This window comes from Lynx rufus, unplaced genomic scaffold (assembly GCF_022079265.1).
Source record: "Lynx rufus isolate CCGP_SWC_20201006 ecotype Redwood Valley unplaced genomic scaffold, mLynRuf1.p SCAF_19, whole genome shotgun sequence".
Lineage (NCBI taxonomy): Eukaryota > Metazoa > Chordata > Mammalia > Carnivora > Felidae > Lynx > Lynx rufus.
The window spans coordinates 11,860,939-11,872,122 of record NW_025814833.1 but is presented as its reverse complement, the minus strand read 5'-3'; the positions used below and the strand labels follow the sequence as shown (position 1 = coordinate 11,872,122).

General features: G+C 40.7%; 1 pseudogene; it reads left to right on the top strand.

The window, feature by feature from the left end:
• The first annotated feature begins 245 nt into the window (after positions 1–245).
• Positions 246–1,354, top strand: LOC124513750 (glyceraldehyde-3-phosphate dehydrogenase-like; annotated as a pseudogene).
• The last annotated feature ends 9,830 nt before the right edge of the window (positions 1,355–11,184 follow it).

Below are 11,184 nucleotides of genomic sequence, written 5' to 3'. Positions count from 1 at the left end.
TCTTAAACTACAAAAAGTAACGTATGCAGTAGCTTCGTCAGCGTAGCAAACTGACCTAACACCAAACTCTGTTCTAAGGACATAAAAACCCTGAATAAAAATATAGCTATTTTAGTAATCATAATGGATCTTGAAAGAAAAGTTCCCAGCTGACAGAAGTATAAAAAGAACTCAAGCTCTCTGCTTCTCCCTGTACAACAGAAGCCGCATTTTTCTGGAGTGGTGCCAGCTCGTCCCGAGACGCGATGGCAAAGGTTGGACTAAACCGATTTGGCCATATTGGGCACCTGGTCGCCAGGGCTGCTTTTAACTCTGGCAAAGTGGATATTGTCCCCATCAATGACCCCTTCATTGACCTCAACTACATGGTCTATATTCTCCAATATGATTCTACCCGCGGCACAGTCAAGGCTGAGGACAGGAGACTCGTCATCAATGGAAAGCCTACCTCCATCTTCTAGCGGTTAGATCCCATCAACGTCAAATGGGGTGACGCTGGTGCTGAGTGTGTTGTGGAGTCCACTGGGGTCTTCACCACCATGGAGAAGGCTGGGGCTCACTTGAAGGATGGGGCCAAGAGGGTCATCATCTCTGCCCCTTCTGTTGATGTTTGTGATGGGCATGAACCATGAGAAGTATGACAGCTCCCTGAAGATTGTCAGCAATGCCTCCTATACCACCAAGCGCTTGGGCCCTCTGGCCAGCGTCATCCATGATGACTTTGGCATCATGGACCACAGTCCATGCCACCACTGTACCCCAGAAGACCGTGGATGGCCCCTCTGGGAAACTGTGGCATGATGTCTGAGGAGCCACCCAGAACATCATCCCTGCTTCTACTGGCACCACCAAGGCTCTAGGCAAGATCATCTCTGAGCTAAATGGGAAGCTCATTGGCATGACTTTCTGTGTCCCCACCCCCAACGTGTCAGCTGTGGATCTCACTTGCCACCTGGAGCTGCAAACTTCAGCGACATCAAGAAGGTGGTGAAGCAGGCACTGGAGGGGGCCTTCAAGGGCATCCTAGGCTATACTGAAGACCAGGTTGTCTCCTGTGACTTTAACAGCGACACCCACTCTTCCACCTTCGACACTGGGGTTTGCATTGCCTCCAATGACTACTTTGTCAAGCTCATTTCCTCGTATGACCATGACTTTTGGCTACAGGAACCAGGTGGTGAACCTGATAGTCCACAGGGCCTCCAAGGAGTCAGGGCCCCCTAGGCCACCAGCCCCCTCAAGAGCAAGAGGAAAAGAGAGTCCCTCAGCTTCTGGGGAGTCCTTGCCCCAAATCATCCCCCAACACACTGAGAATCTCCAGACCTCTACACAGTTTCCATCCCAGAGCCCCTGAAGAAGGGGAGGGAAAACTGTTTCCCGTTATGTGAAATCCCTCCTGTCTCTAGTAGATGCAAACGCAAAAATTATTTTTAGAGCTATCTTCAGAAACTAGGGAGCCAGGGACTCCTACAGGAAAAAAAAAATCCTGCCTCAATAGGAGGCAGGCATGTGTGCGTGCACACTCGAATAGTAGACACATCATACAAATCACAGAAGTATACAACCTATCCTTTTTTAAACAATACTTATTTACTTTTGAGAGGAGAGGAAGGACAGAGAGAGAGAGAGAGACAGAGACAGAGACAGAGAATCCCAAAGCAGGCTCCGCGATGCCAGCACAGAGCCTGACCTGGGGTTCAATCTCACGAACCCGAGATCATGACCTGAGCCGAAATCAAGAGTCCGATGCTTAACCCACTGAGCCACCCAAGCACCCCATAGGTAACCTATCCTTAAGCAGTTCTGCATATATAGCACACAGTAAATCAGGGATAAAAGAACAATACCAAAAAAAAAGAACCCTAAAAATAAATATATTTAAAATGATTAATGATATTAAAGGGAATAGAGCCACGGGGGTGGGAGTGGGGGAATAAAAAAAAAAAGGCATCAGAATCATCCAATAAAAATTCTAGACATGAAAGTAAGGTCACAGAATTAAAAAAACTAAGCTGATTCAGAATTTAGGTAGAAAATCTTACGGAGAGATTAAGAAACGTAGAAGTGTGAATGACATATCTAACAAGCATTCCAAAGGAAGGAAATAGGAAGTGGAGAGGAACAATAGTGAAAAAAGAGGAGAATTTAAGGAAGACATGAATACTTAGGTTGAAAGAGCAAAGCTGCCATCAAGATAAATCGAATTAAAGTGACATGTTGGAGGGGTGCCTGGGTGGCTCGGTTGCTTAAGCATCCCACTCTTGATTTTGGCACAAAGCCTGCATGGGATTCTGTCTCTCTCTCTCTCTCTCTGTCTCTCTCTGTCTCTCCCTCCGCCCCTCCCCTGCTTGTGCACTCTCTCTCTCAAAATAGATAAGTAAATATTCTAAAAAATGCTTACGATCCTCTCTTTCTCTCCCTCTTCCTCTGCCCCTCCCCACTTACGTGCTCTCTCTCTCTCAAAAATAAATAAGTAAAGTTAAAAAAATAAAGTGGCATGTGGAAACAAGGGAGGAAAGCTATAGAATGACAAATGCAAAGAAAAAGACTACAAGTAATCCGAGGAAAGATCTATATTCTGCACCCCCCCAATAAAATGGCGATCACGCGGACAACAGATTTCATACCAACAACGTGGGCCAGAAGACAGCGAACATCTATCATCCAACAGCTAAGGGAAAATAGCTGCCTACCTAGGGCAGCTAAATATCCAAGAGTGAATGTGAAAAAGGACATTTTCAGACAAACATTGGAAGAGTTTACCACTCATGAATGCTTACTGAAAGTGTGACCCAAGACTATACTAAAATGAGGAAAAGGCTGAACCTTGAAGGAAGTAATGGAAACGCAAAAGGCAATGATGAATGAAGAAGTGGGCATATATGTGAGTAGAGCTGAAGAGGCATTGCTGGTGGAATGTATACTACAAGGAACACTTTGGGGAAGTTTAAAAACAAGTTGGGGGAGGGGGGCGGCGCCTGGGTGGCTCTGTTGCTTAAGCTTCCCACTCTTGACCTCAGCTCAGGTCTTGATTTCCGAGACGTGAGTTCACGCCCCACATTGGGCTCCATGCTAGGTGTGGACCCCACCGAAAACAAACAAACAACAAGCTGGGACTTCCACTTCCTGGAAGATGGAGATGTGTTTTCCCTATTCTGCCTGCTAAGTAAAACCGAAAATACTGGGCGTTATATATAAAAAACAGACGTAGAAAGACTCTGCAAGGTGGAAAAGAAGGCAAATCAACTATGGACTTTTGGGACCAAGGAATGATACATCGGTGAGTTCCGAGACAGGGAACTGTCTGAAGAAAATATATCTTCATCCCACGAATAGCAACAGGAGAAGACAAAAAGAAAAAAAAAAAAGCAAGCTTCAACAAGACTTATCCTCTCTAGCCAAAGAACCAGGAAGGCGAGAGCTTAACAAGACAAAAACCAGTCCACTGCACTCAGACAGCACAGAAAGAGCTGTAACCTGACTCCTACCCGTGAAAGAAAAGCCAAAGGGGCAACTTAGACATCCACTCTCACAAAGCGGCAACAAGGTTCTCTAACAGCCCCGATTATTAGGTGGTTCAGAGGAAGCCAAATTAAAAGCAGGAACTTTCATCCCCGCTGCTTGGTAATGAGCCCCACCCCCCTTGGGATCAGAGGATACCACGGCGGGGGGGGGGGGGGGAGGAAGTGACCCCCCTCCCCCACCCATGGTATCCGTGGAGACCACATGGAGAGCTGGAAGTCCATTTCTTTCCAACAGAAATGAGTTCGCCCCACTCCAAAACTCTGGTGTCAGTGGAAACCAAGCTGGGAACCTTTATTTCTCCTCCACCTTGCGGGAATGAGGCAGCTCGTTCTGAGTAGTGTCAGAAAAGAAGAGAACGTAAGCAAGCAAAACCAAACAAAACATGAAGATTTCAACAAACAGAATGAGAAAAGGCAATCAGTAGATGTCAGTGTCCAGACGAGAGAGATGTTAGAATTATCTGAAAGGAAAAAATTGGCATCCCCGTGAATGTATACCCACCAAAAGTACCCTTCAGGAATAAAGAGAAAATCCAGCATTCTCAGATGAAAGACAAACTAAGAGAATTTGTTGCTAAGAAACACACCCTAAAAGAATGGCCAAAGAAGTTCTCTAAACAAAAAGGAAGTGATAAAAGGGAGAACTTGGAAATGCCAAGAAAGGAGAAAGAACGTGGCAAGCAAAAGTAGGGTAAATACAACGGGCTTTTTTTCTGAGTTTTCCAAATTACATTTGCTGGTTTAAGAAAGGTATACCACTGTCTGATGTGGTTTTAAATGTATGCAGTAGAAGGGCGCCTGGGTGGCTCAGTGGGTTAAGCGTCTGTCTTCGGCTCAGGTCATGATATCACAATTTGTGAGTTCAAGCCCCACATCAAGCTCTCTGCTGTCAGCACAAAGCCCGCTTCAGACCCTCTGTCCCTCTCTCTCTTTCTCTCTTCCTCTCCCTGGCTGGTGCTCTCTCTCTCTCTCACTCATAAACAAACATTAAAAACAAAAAACTAAATGTACGCAGTAGAAATATTTAAGACAACTATATTATAAAATGGGGACAGAACTGGGACATAAAGTGAGGTGAGATTTCTTTTTTATTTAAAATTTTTTTTTAACATTTATTCATTTTTGAGAGTGAGAGAGACAGAGCATGAGTAGGGGAGGGGCAGAAAGAGTGGCAGACACAGAATCTGAAGCAGGCTCCAGGCTCTGAGCTGTCAGCACAGAGAACGACGCGGGGCTCAAACTCACGGACCTCAAGATCACGACCAAACTGAGGTTGGATGTTCAACTGACTGAGCCACCCAGGCACCTCAAATGAGGTAAGATTTCTACACTTCCCTCAGAATGGTAACAGAAGAGAGTACCTGGGTAGCTCAGTCAGTTAAGCATCTGACTCTTGGTTTGGGCTCAGGTCATGATCTTACAGTTCATGGGTTCGAGCTCCCCATCAGGCTGTGTGCTGAGAGCAAAGAGCCTGGTTGGGATTCTCTCTCTCCTTTTTCTGCCCCTCCCCCACTCGTGCTCACTCTCTCACTCTCCTTCTCTCAAAAAATAAATAAGTAAAAACTTCAAAATTAATAAATAAAATGAAAAGTTTCCTTTAAAGGGGCGCCTGGGTGGCTCAGTCTGTTAAGCGTCTGACTTCGGCTCAGGTCATATCTCGCAGTTCGTGAGTTCAAGGCCCGCATTGGGTTCTGTACCTGGAACCTGCTTGGGATTCTGTGTCTCCCTCTCTCTCTGCCCCTCCCCTGCTCGCTCTCTGTCTCTCTCTCAAAATAAATAAAAACCATGAAAAAAAAGCACAGAATGCTCTTTAAAAACCAGATTTGTAAAAATAAAAAAATAGAATTTACATTTTTTCTTAATGGATGATTCAAAGAAATCATAAAGGAAACGGTTATATATATATTGTAATTGAATAATCACAAAAATACTACATATAGGAATTTGCTATAAAGTTACAGTAATTAAATAGTGTGATATTGGCAAAATGAAGAGATTAGACTAATGAAACCGAATGAAGCCAAATGTATGTGCATGTACAATTTAGTATGTAACAGAGATGACATTAAAATTAGTTAGAAGAGTATAAGGTTTTAATAAATTGCCTTGGTATCGGGGCGCCTGGGTGGCTCAGTCGGTTGAGCGCCTGACTTCGGCTCAGGTCATGATCTCGTGGTTCGTGAGTTTAAGCCCCGCGTCGGGCTCTGTGCTGACAGCTCAGAGCCTGGAGCCTGCTTCGGATTCTGTGTCTCCCTCTCTCTGACTCTCCCCCGTTCATGCTCTGTCTCTCTCTGTTATAAAAAATAAATAAATAAACATTAAAAAAATTTAAAAAAAATAAATTGCCTTGGTATCAATTGAGTATATATAGGAAGAAAAATAAAATTGGATCTCTACATCACCTAATAATAAAAACCAATTCCAGATGGATTTAAAGACCTAAATGTGCTACATTGTATGTTAACTAGCTTGGATTTAAATAAAACCTTGGAAGAAGGAAGGAAGGAAGGAAGGAAGGAAGGAAGGAAGGGAGGAAAGAAGGGAGGGAGGAAGGAAGGGAGGGAGGAAGGAAGGGAGGAAGGAAGAAAGGAAGGAAGAAAGGAGGGGAGGAAGACTGAAATATGGAAAATAACACAACTTTTAGACAAAATGTAGGAGAATATCTTTATGACTTGGAGATGTCAATGGCTTTCTAATACAAGAAACCAAAGCTAAAAGTATGAAGTAAAAGACCAAAATTTGAACATGTAATAATTTACATATTTCTGTATGATCAAAGGCAAGGGTAAATTAGAATGTATGACTGGGAGAAGACATTTCCAGTACACATAAGCCAAAATCACATAGGGGATCAAGAATCCATAAAGAACTCCTATGTATTTGTTTTTGGAAAAAAGCAGTGAAAAGGTGGTCAAAGAATATGGACAAATAATTCACAGAGCAGAAATATGAAGAATCAATAAACACATGAAAGGATGTTCAATCTCCATAATAATCAAGAAATACAAATTTAAATAAATATCTTTCACAGCCAACAAGTTGACAACACTCTAAATATGACAGCGTAAATTTAGGCAAGGGTGTAGAAAAAAAGGTTCTCTCAAATGCTGGGCAGTTGGAATGCAGTTGTTGAAACAATTCTGGAAAGAAATTTATTTACGTAATGGAATTCTATTCAACAGTAAAATAAATGAACGAGGCCAATATGGATCCATCCCTAATCAAAATGAGTAATAAAGCAAGTTACGAAAGAATTCATACATAATAGTAAAATGTTTGTAAGTTTTAAGAACCACACAACAGAGTATCAATCTTAAAAAGAAAATAGGCAGTTATTGGACTGGCAAAAGTGAGTTTATTTGGCAATAACATGGGAATTGCTGTCCTGGGCATGCACATTAAGGCAAACCATAGTCAAGTTCAAAGAGCTAAGGAGGAGAGCTTGTTTTCATAGAGTAAAGGTGGAAGTTGAGGGGTTATTTTGAACAAAAGCTCATTGGAGGAGATGGAAAGTTCAGGGTTGTGGTGATTTCTCATTAGCTACGTTGTTACTAGGCAAAGAGAAAATCTTTCTTCTTCTTGCTGGGTACGTAAAGAAAGCTGTGCGGAATGGTATAGGAGTGAGAAACCATCTTTCATTGCTTCCCAACTCCATTTTGAATTAGGTTAGCTTTATTAATTTTCACAACAGTAATACACTATAAATGGTATATGGGAACATTTTGCTGTATTAACATAAAATGAGACATGGAAGAAACTAACTTTAAGATAGTGGTTATTCTAGGAAAGGAAAGCATATGGGAATAGGTTCAGGGTAAAAACTGGGCTGCAACTGCATCTGTAAGCTTTATTTTTTAAAAAAGACTCAAGGGGCACCTGGGTGGCTCAATGGGTTAAGGGTCCAACTTCGGCTCAGGTCATGATCTCAGGTGAGTGGGGTTGAGCCCCGCGTCGGGCTCTGTGCTGACAGCTCGGAGCCTGGAGCCTGCTTTGGATTCTGTGTCTCCCTCTCTCTCTGCCCCTCCCCTGCTCATGCTCTGCCTCTCTCTGTCTCTCAACAATAAATAAATGTTTAAAAAAAAAAGACTCAAGCAGATATGGCAAAATCTTAGTATCTGTGAAAGTGGAGGCGCCTGGGTGGCTCAGTCGGTTAAGCGTCTGACTCTTGATGTGGCTCGGGTTGCGATCTCACAGTTCTTGGTTTCCAGCCCCTCATCGGGGTCTAGGCTGACAGCTGGGAGCCTGCTTGGGTTCCTCTCTTTCTCTCTCTCTCTCTCTCTCTCTCTCTCTCTCTGCCCCTCCCCCGCTCACACTCTCTCAAAATAATAAATAAACACTAAAAAAAAAAAGAAACTGGGTGGTGGGTTTTCAGGGTCCAGATTATTGGAAAGAACATAAAATGTCTCCTAATCCCATCATCCAGAGTTGACCATTGTTAAGCTTGTAACACATTTCTTAGAGTCCCTCTGTTTTTCTCCCTTGGGTTCTTATTGTCTATCCTGTGTGTGTGTGTGTGTGTGTGTGTGTGTGTGTACCAAATCGGGATCATGAAGTTTTACCTACTAATTTCTTCATGTAACATCATATAGTAAGCATGTGGGCATTTGACATGTAGACATTTCAATTCCTTCCAATGTTTTCACTACTTATTTATTCACTATTATATCACTATTATTATTCACTATTTATTTCTTATAAACAAGAAATGGTGGCCATTTCTGATGTGCATCTTTGGCCCCACCTCTGAATAGTCTATTTTTTTAAAAAAGCTTTTATTGGGGCGCCTGGGTGGCGCAGTCGGTTAAACGTCCGACTTCAGCCAGGTCACGATCTCGCGGTCCGTGAGTTCGAGCCCCGCGTCAGGCTCTGGGCTGATGGCTCAGAGCCTGGAGCCTGTTTCCGATTCTGTGTCTCCCTCTCTCTCTGCCCCTCCCCCGTTCATGCTGTGTCTCTCTCTGTCCCAAAAATAAATAAACGTTGAAAAAAAAATTAAAAAAAAAAAAAAAAAAAGCTTTTATTTTAAGTGATCTCTGCACCCAACATGGGGCTCAAACTCACAACCGTGAGATCAAGAGTTACATGCTCTACCAACCGAGCCAACTAGGCACCCCTAAATAGCTTCTTAGGATAGATTTCTGGTGTGGAATTACAATTATGTTAATATTTTAAGGCTTTTGATACATATTTTGCCATATTGCCTTTCAGAACATTTGGGTTAATTTGCATTCATGTCAGTAAAATGAGTAGCCACACTCATCACTGAGGATTGGTATCTTAAAAATATTGGTCAAACATATATACCTCATTTTAATTTTTGTTTCTTTGATTGCCAATTAGGTTGGGCATTACTATTATTACAAAATTTTGGTCAATTGTTTCTCTTCTTTTTTACGTCCTTATCAATTTTCTATCAAAATATTCATCTTTGTTCAGAGTTTCCCAGTTCTCTTTCCATGTCGACATCTTCCCGTTCGAACATCACGTTGTTTTCAAAGTGTTTCTTTGATACATTTTTATGTAAGCAAATATCCTTTCTTTATTTTTGTTGTTCAAAACTTTCTTGGCTGTCTCATGTTTTAAAACTTCCAGATGAGTGTTAAAATCCTTTTCTCAAGTTTCAAAAATCCTATTGGGATTTTGATCTGAATTACAATAAACTTACATCTGAATTTTGGAAAACTTGGCGTGTTTATACTGTTTAGTCTTCCTATCCAGGAACATGTTATTCTTCCACGTTTACGTAAATCTTGTATCTTTCCCAGTGCAGTTTTGTAATTCTCTCCAGCCAACTTTTAATTGTTTGTTTCTGGTTATTTTGCATATGATGTTGCCATTTTAAGTGGTTTTCTGTCCCTACTATATTTTCTAACTAGTTATCAGCAATATGTGAGAAAACTCTTCAGTCTGTTCATTTCCTTTGTATTCAAGCATTTGACTAAACTCTCTCATGAGTTTTAAGAGTTTTAATGCAGAATCTTCTAGATTTTCTCTGCAGATATTTCTAACTGCATTCACTGGAATTTCTATGCCATTACTAAACAATTGTAATGATGAAGCATACTTGTCTTGTTCTTATTTTTTAGTATAAAGCCTCTAATATGTCACTGTGTTACTCCAGAAATGGGCGTTGAAATTTAGCAAATGCCCCTTTGGGCCATATATTGAGATAGTTTAGTAACTTAGTTTTCTTTTGCCCGATGGATATGACACAGTAAGAGATTTCCTGATGTTGTCACGCTGACCTTCAGGAATAAACTGTACTTGATGATAGTATTTTCTTTTTAATACTGTCCATATTTTGTTGGCCTAGCGCTTTATGTTAGTTTGTTGTTTTTTTTTTTAAGTAAATCGGTCTTTAATTTCTATGTGCTATATATCTGGTAAGATTTTGTATCAGGGTTAGATTAGCTTCAAAAAATGTGTTCAGGAGACTTCTCTCTTTTACCAGGATGTGATTTTTTTTTTAAACAAAACGACTGGCTATTCCATAAAAATATGAAAAGAAAACATAAATAATGAGCCTGGGATTTGGAATATAGCTTCCCAATAGAATATAAGCTGCAAGAAGGATTTTTGTCTGTTTTGTTCATGACCGGATTTCTACTGTCTAGAATGGTCCCTGGCATAGAGTAGATATTCAGTAAATGTTTGCTGAATAAATGTAACAAACAGTATCCTCTTACCTATTATAGTATTGTTTGGAAAGTTTCTTTTTTTCTGATTTATTCTGTATTTTGCTCAATAAAGCTCTTCTAGAGTATCACTTAACACACACACACACACACACACACACACACACCTCAAAAAAACTGGTCTATTTTAGACAACTGAAGCATAGGTGTGACTAGAAAGATAGTGTGTTGTACTTAAATCCCCCACTGATATTAAGAACAATTATCAAAAATGTCCACACTTTTCTAACACTACAAGTTATAACGAGGCTGCAAATTATTAAGAAAATTTTCAAGCGGGCATTTCAACGTTTCAGCGATAGACATAATGAATCGTTAGTCTCAATTCGAGATAGACGTGTAGCTCATTCTCTTAGTAAAAAAGCTAAAAGCAATTTCTCTTCCAAGTTCCTTAATACTTTCCAGAACATATTACAGATCTAAAGGTCACTCACAATAAGCTCTAAATGTCACTTAAAGTAAAACGATGTCACTGAAAATAAAATACCAAATTTCAGCATCGCCGCTCAGATTACGTAATCTTTTTATTTTGCCTATATTAGAACAACAGGGGTGGTCTAATACTTTTAACTCAAATATGATTAATTTTCAAAACCATGACTTAGCAAAATATATTCTGGTAATTTTTATGTAGTGACTTCTGGATTACGGCGTCATAGCTCAATGATCTGTGGGATATTTCGCAAATACCACATTCCACTTATTTATTTGACCCTGGATATTATGGTGCATTTCCAAATGAAAAGAAGCTGTGATTGAAAAGTATAGAGCAACCAAAAAATGAAATGAATCTACAATGCCCTCTGTTGATGAAATGTGTGATTAGAAAATGCATGATCAGAAAGGAAAAATTCAGTGTATGTTTCTTGGTTCATTTTTGTATCAGTTTAAATTAGTTTCTCTAAAGTATGTCTTAATTTCATCAAATGAATGTTCTGCTTTTATAGCAGCGAGCACAGAATTATATG